Source organism: Myotis brandtii, unplaced genomic scaffold (genome assembly GCF_000412655.1).
Source record: "Myotis brandtii unplaced genomic scaffold, ASM41265v1 scaffold670, whole genome shotgun sequence".
Lineage (NCBI taxonomy): Eukaryota > Metazoa > Chordata > Mammalia > Chiroptera > Vespertilionidae > Myotis > Myotis brandtii.
In genome coordinates, this window is record NW_005370611.1 from 341,343 (window position 1) to 348,858 (window position 7,516).

Below are 7,516 nucleotides of genomic sequence, written 5' to 3' on the forward strand. Positions count from 1 at the left end.
CCTTCCCGATTCTGAGGTTTACGGTTAAAAGAAAACAATGTGTTCACCACAGAAGATGACCTCGAGGCCTTCTTCCCCACACAACTGCCTGCTTAATTTTAATGGTAGCCCAGGTTTTCATTCATCGTAGAGGAACTCACAATTGATATTGTCAGGTACCGCTGCCCCGCAAACCCGGGGACCAGTGATGTCAAAGAAACAGGGCTGCGGGCCAGCAACTTAGAAACCCCTGTGGCAGGATCTCACGGGACCCTCCAGACAGCGCCTGGAAGTAGGCAGAGACCAACAGAAAAGTAATCTTGCCCGGCCGGCGTGGCTCAGTGGTTGAGCTTCGACCTATGAACCAGGAGGTCACGGTTCGATTCCCGGTCAGGGCACGTGCCCGGGTTTCGGGCTCGATCCCCAGTAGGGGGCGTGCAGGAGACAGCCAATCAATGATTCTCATCACTGATGCTTCTCTCTCTCCCTTACCCTTCCTCTCTGAACTCAATCAAAAATAGTAATTTTTAAATAGAGTGGAAAAAAAAGAAAAGTAATCATGCTAAACGTCAGCACAGCCAACAGCCACTTCCCGAGGGCTCGCTGCACAGGGGACATCGCCAAGCAGTGATTCTCAACCGGAGGCGAGTCTGTCCCCTTCTCCGCTCCCCAGGGACGTGTGGCAATGTCTGGAGATGTTTTTCATTGTCACAACCTGGAGAGCCAGGGATGCTGCTAATCATCCTACAATACATAGACAGCCCCCCAGGACAAAGCATTATCCGTCCCCAAATGTCGATAGCGCTAAAGCTGAGAAAGGCATCTGAAAGCCCCACCCCTCTAGGTCAGCCTGTGGACTTCCCCTGGGGGAAGTATTTACACACATAGGCAGGCACAGAGCTTTGCAGTTTTGGGGGGGATCATTAATTCCTGACGCCCATTCATGAACCACCCCCCCCCCACACACACACACACCGGGCACCCAGGGATATGGAGGTCAGGTGCCCTTTTAGAGTCTATCCTTGTAAAGAAAAGGAACCCCTCTCAAAAGAACCTTTGGTGCATGCGACCTTATTCAAACCTCACAGCCATGCAGGCGGGTTGGGACTGTTAGGACCACCGTGGAACAGAGGAGCCGGGTGCAGGTAACTTTCCGGTGACACAGCAGGCTGGGCAGCTGCCGGAGGGCGCCCCAGTTCCAGCCGGGCTTTCCACAGGGTCACACCCTCCTCCTCCCGCCCCTCCCCCTCTGGGAGATGAAGTCAGCAGACCAGCCCCATCCCCGTCTCACCAGGGCAGACGTGCGGACATGGACACCTGACGTGAAGCAGAGGCCACTCCCTTCGTGGGTCCCACATTTTCGGGGAGAGGGACCCTGCCCTGACCCTCCCTCTCTGGTGGGCTCCGGGCTCCCGGCTCGGGGGCTCAGGGTGGGAAGCCTCGCAGTCTCAGCTCCTCTTCATCTTCAACCACGCTCACCCGCGGACATGCCCAGCCCCACCTGTAGCTGCTTCATGGGGTGAGCATGTCAACACCAAGGCCCTGCACCTGTTCACCCAGCCCGCCCACGCGGGGGGCAGGGGGATGGTGCCGGCCCCTCTCTGCTCCTCGCAAGCCAGCAGCCAACCAATGTCTGGAAAAGAATGAGGGACGGCGAGTCCTCGAGGTTTCCTTTTGTCTCCTCCATGACGCCTGGGCTCGGACATCCATGCCCTGCGGGCTCGTCCTCCATCACCACTTCCTGGCGGCCCTTCAGCCTGATCGCAGGGTTCCTGCTGGAACCACCCAGCACGTGCGGCACCTTCAAGTCCCTGGAGGCCTGTGACGATCAAGAAACTGCGTTCAAGCCAAGTGTGTTCAGAGGCACGTTCCTCTTAGTTTGCGAACACACACACACACACACACACAAATCTAAAAGGTTTTGTTTCAGAAAACAACCAGATTTAACGAATGATACCCATTTCTATATGGGCACCAGGGCTTTGCAAATGGGTCGACGTTATGTTAGCGCTAAGCTCCCCACCCCACCACCCCGTTATTCCTTTCTGTCAGCACCCCCCTCTGGGACAAGCGCGGAGTCAGAACACCCCTTCGCTGGACATTTCTTACTGAAATGGGACCGTCGTGGAGCCAGAATCCTGGGGAGTTTATCCTTTCACACTGTTTGGTGTGTTTTGATATCTTACAGCAGTGGATCTCAACCTTCTGGCCCTTTAAATACAGTTACTCATGTTGTGACCCATCCATAAAATCATTTTTGTTGCGACTTCATAACTGTAATGTTGCTACTGTTATGAATCATAATGTAAATATCTGATATGCAGGATGGTCTTAGGCGACCCCTGTGAAAGGGTCGTTTGACTGCCAAAGAGGTCGCGACCCACAGGTTGAGAACCGCTGTCTTACAGAAAAGGCATCCTACGGCCCACTTGTGGGCCCCACCCGGGCTCATCTCTTAAGGGGCCCAGCTCCTGTCCTTGCCTGGCTCTCTCCTCCCACCTGTGCCGGGTGGCTTTTGGGAAGGAGATGGGGGGAGCCCAGCTGACCACAGTCCCCACCGCGGGAGAAGGCTGGGTTCCGTGACACTGGTCCACCAAGGACAACGAGGGAAGGACAAAGCACGGCCGGCCAGCTGGGCAGCTCCACGGCCCAGCGTGGTGGGGCATGCGCTGCACCCAGAACAGGCCGAGAGGGACGGACCTGCCATTTGGTGGAGGGAAACAGGGAAATGGGCCCCGAGAGGGTAAGTGAATGTCTCAAGATCACACAGTCAGTGATGAGGTGGGGACTCGGTGCACTTGCCACTGGGGGAATCACTCCTCACCCCACAGAGGCAGGCTGGGAAGATCTGTCTCCTTTCTCCCCACTCCCCACCCAGCCCAGAGAGGAGCAGCCAGCTGCCCTAGGCTGCAAGCTGCTGCATTTTCGTCAAGACAGAGTGGATTAAGGCACCAGCGGTAGGAATCTAGGTGGGGCCAGAGCGCCCCTGCTGTCCGATTGCTAAACCACCCAACCCTTAGGTGAGCCTCAGACTGCTTGTGGTCCCTGCCCAGGAGAGCTGAGGGTGGGTCCAGGGCACACTCCTCCCGGGAAGTCTATCCTTTCACCCTCCACCAGCCCCAGGACGCCTGTGGGTGGGAAAATCACGCCCACCACGTACAAGGCACCTTTCCTCTCTTGCTGCATCCCTGCATGGGACCACTCAGCAGCATCTACTGATGGCTTTCTGCAGGCCAGCCCCTGGGCCTGGTACTTGGGGACTGGAAATGACAGGACACTGTTCCAGCCCCCATGGAGTTTCTTGAGGGAGGCAACAACCAAGGAAGCCTAGTTTGGCGAAGATTTGGCAGCGGTGAGTGCAGCGGGTCAGTGGGGCTCTAACGGCAGGCCTGGTGAGCTCTGAAGAGGAAACAGGTGCACAGGTGTCGAGAGAGAGGAAAGCATTTCTGGGGGAGGGAATAGGCCCAGCCAACGCCCCTCCTCACTTGTCCCAGCAGCTTCCTCTTCCTCTCCGCTCCTTCCCCTGCTGGCCAGGTCGGTGTCTCACACCTTGACCCTGCCAGTGAGCACCCGCTTTCCGCAATCCTGCACAAGCCTGTCCACAATCCACAATACGTGGGAAATATTTCTTACGCAGGGGATTCAGCAAAATCTACACCAGCGGTCGCCAACCGGTGGTCCGCGAGGTCCGAAAGGTTGTCGGCCGCTGGTCTAAACCATCCTTTGCTCCTAAGAAAGAGAAACCCTCCCACAGAAGGAGAAAACAAAGGGGCAAAGGAGTCTCGCGTGAGGCGTCTCCTTGCAAGTTCAGAGGAAGGAGCAAGTTCACCCTGGGCTGTTGCAGCAAGAGGAGGTGGGCAAGAAGGGACAGGAACCCTGTGGGCAATGGCGCCAGGACGTGCATGTGTGAGAGGGTGAGGAGGCGTTAGGAGCAAAGGCTGGGAGGAGGAAGGCTCAGGGTGAGTCTGTGGGACAGCAGCCGGTAGCTGGAACCACTCAAGTTTGGAAGCAGGAAAGGGACACCATACAAAGCGTCTATCAGGATTCCCAGGACAAAGGCTGCATGGGCTGTGATCATCCTGCAGGCCAGGCGGGGAGGGTGGGGCTGTGTGAGCCCCTAGGCCCCTCCCTGCTGGGAGCACTGCCTCAGGGCTCTCCTCAGTTCCCCTGGTCAGAAGCCCTCCTGCGGGTTGGAGAGGGGGAGGGGGGGGGGGAGTGAGTGATGATGAACGGGGACAGAGCACAACGCAGGCCCAGGCAGCTTGGCCTTCTCCTTGAATCTGCCCCTGAACCACTAAGTCACCTTTCAAAACCCTTCTTCTCAGCCTCCAAGGCCTCCTGACGCCCCCCTAGACCATTTACATTCCTATGGCTCCCACTATGGGCTTTGGAGTAAGACACTGGGAACTGCAACACAGACGGGCCAAGGCCCGGATGATACCCTCTCTGAGTGCCCACCCCCATTGTTTAAGGAACTCTCTGCAGCGTCAGAGCAAGGGAGGAGCCCCCTCCTGGCAGAGTGGGTCCTGGGGCAGCGGGCAGCCCTTCACCCCGGGCAGCAGCAGCATTTTCTTTTTCTGATCCGATTGCGTTTGAATGTGCAGGAACAAGATGGCCACCAGGGGGGCAGCAGAAAGCGAAAGGTTTAGCTGAAAACCCCTAATTTGTCTAAATTCTCTGCCCACCCCGTAGCACAGTGGTCCCCAACCTTGACTACACATTAGATTCACCCGAGGAGCTTCAAACAGCACTGACGCCAGGTCCCCAGCTCCCACCAATTAACTAAACCGGCCCAGGGTGCAACCTAGCACCACACTTCTCTCTCCAGAGGAGAAGGAACCTCTGAGGCCACCCTACTCTTCAGCGAGGGTGGAGGACCACGGGGCTAGACCTTGTGACTCCAAGCAGGGGTCCCCGAGCCTCCAGCGCCTCCAGCACCTCCAGCACCCGGAGCTTGTTGGAAATGCAAACTCTCAGGGCCCATCCAAACCTACTGAATCAGAATCTGTATTTTAACATCTCCAGGAATTCAGGCAGATTAGAGTTTGAGGAACGATGGTCCTAGTAACCAGAAGGGCCCCTGGGGAGTTTCCAATCCAACGCGGTATCTACGGTTTATGGATGCAGAGGTCAAAGCCCAGAGGGCAGAACCCATTTGCTCAAGGTCATCAGCCAGGCACTGGGTGGGCTGGCACAGACCTCAGACCTCAAGACCCCCATCCCAGTCCACAGCACCCTGCTCTCCCAGCCCAGAGCTGGGCCTGGGCCCCAAGTGGCAAGCACTGGCGGCAGGAATTTTGGGGGGTTTAGGGAACTTGCCCATAGCTCTCGGGATGTGGCCTGGGGGGTGGGGGGGGGGTCTCAGAAATGGCTACGACACCCTCCCTGACTCAAGGTGCTTCTGTCCAAGGGCCATTTAATAGTCGAGATCCAGATGAGACCAGGAATTTACCTTGTTACATCACAGAGTAGGGATGGAACACAAACTCCCCCTAAGGCTACCCTGAGAACTATCTGGGATAACAGGCTTCATACCTGGCATCTAGCTGGTGCTCAACATCATGATGATTCCATTCTACTCAAAACCTGCTCCTTCCAGGGCCCCGGCGACCGGCACGCTTTGGTATCTTCTGCAGCCCCTTGAGTTGCTCCTTCCATCTCTTTGTGCCCCCTAATGAATGGTAGCATTTGTTTAGTACCGTACATATATTGAAGCAGTTCATATGAGCTCATCTACTCCCACAACACTGCTTTAAGACAGGTTCTCTTCATACCCCGATTCAAAGGTGAAGAAACTCAAGCCCTAGCTGGTTTTGCTCAGTGGATAGAGCATCGGCCTATGGACTGAAGGTCCAGTGTTCAATTCCAGTCAAGGGCACATGCCCAGGTTGTGGGCTCGATCCCCGGTAGGGGGGGTGCAGGAGGCAGCCGTTCAATGATTCTCATCATTGATGCTTCTATCTCTCTCCCTCTCCCACTCTGAAATCAATGGAAATAAATAAATAAAGGTGAGGAAACTCAAGAACAGAGCCCCTCAAGCCACACGTTCCCCCTCGATAACTTCTCCTCTGGTCGTTGTGGGGCCAAGCTCTAGTCTTTGCTTTGAGCCGTCACCCTCTCCTTTGACTGACAGGCCCACATTTCCAAAGGCCAGTGGGACTTATCCACATGGATGCCTTTCCCTGATACCCAGCCAACCCCGAGCGCCCAGCCCCTTCCTCTAGCTCAGGCGTCCTCAAACTGCGGCCTGTGGGCCACATGCGGCCCGCCAAAACATTTATCCGGCCCGCCGGGTGTTTTTGCCGCCGCTGCCTGTCCTGCTTAGCAGCCGACTCGTCCCGGGCCCGCAGTGCGCATGTGTGGAATGTCTGAGGGACAGTGAACTGGCCCCCTGTCTAAAAAGTTTGAGGACCTCTGCTAGCTTGAGCCTCGGGAGCTCACCCTGTCCGTCTATCTCTATTACAGCAGAGCTCATTTTGTGCAGACGTCTAGCTCAGCATGGCCGCCGGCCTCCTGCCCTGACTGTGGGATCCTGGCAAGCAGCACTCTGTCCTCAGGGGGCCTCTTGCAGACCCAAGCAGCACAGTGAATGTAGGACTCACCCAGCTCTCGGCCCAGTTTCCGCTCCCAGCAATCCCATTCAGCGCCCAGTACTATTGCCATCTGATCCTCTAAGCGCTGACACTTCCCCTGGACCATCCTCTCCAACAGCCTTCCATCACCACCACCTCCCACCCCCCTACCCCCGCCCCCAACGGTCCTCTCTGCTCCGAACTGCCTCCAACTGCCTCGGATCTCTCACTTCCCCCGCATTCCAACAGACCAACTGCTCATCCGGCCTTGATATTTTGGGGGAGGACTGGCCAGTACTTTTGTAGACTGTCCCTCCATGTGGGGGGACATAAGCCTTATCTACTATTTCCTGGTGAATAAATCCAGATAATGCAGCGGAGGCAAGAATAACACAGAAGTGGTGATCTGTCCTCAGCACATCCTACCGACAGGTATCATTACTGCTGGTTTCAACTTTGGTGACTTGGAAAAGGTGACGTCTGGCAGGTCTCTCCACAAAAGAATTACAATTTTTCCCCTTGGCGATTCTTGCCTGTCATTATTATGCCAGGCGGATCCCCCGCCTCTCAATATATAGATACATATGCTCTATACATAATATCCACGGACATGTGTATGTTGACATAACCAATTATTTCCATCAGAATGGACTCGTGGATACTTACTTTATTCTATGAGTTATAATCCATTACTATCAATATTTATTTATTTATTTATTTGCCAAAAGGACCCCAGACCTGGCCTTTGGGAGCACCTTGGAGTTAGCTCCGTGTCCTGACAGCCCCCATCATCTCTGAACACTCCTAACTTCCTGGGAGTTTCACACCCCAAACTCCTCTCTGTCCCTCTCTCCTCCTCATCCCGCCCCTCCCAGGCCCACTGGCTCCCCGGGGCCCTACTCACCTTGCTCAGGGGCGCCCCCTGACGCCCACCGCGGCCGGTGTCGCCCCGACAGCCTCCGTCT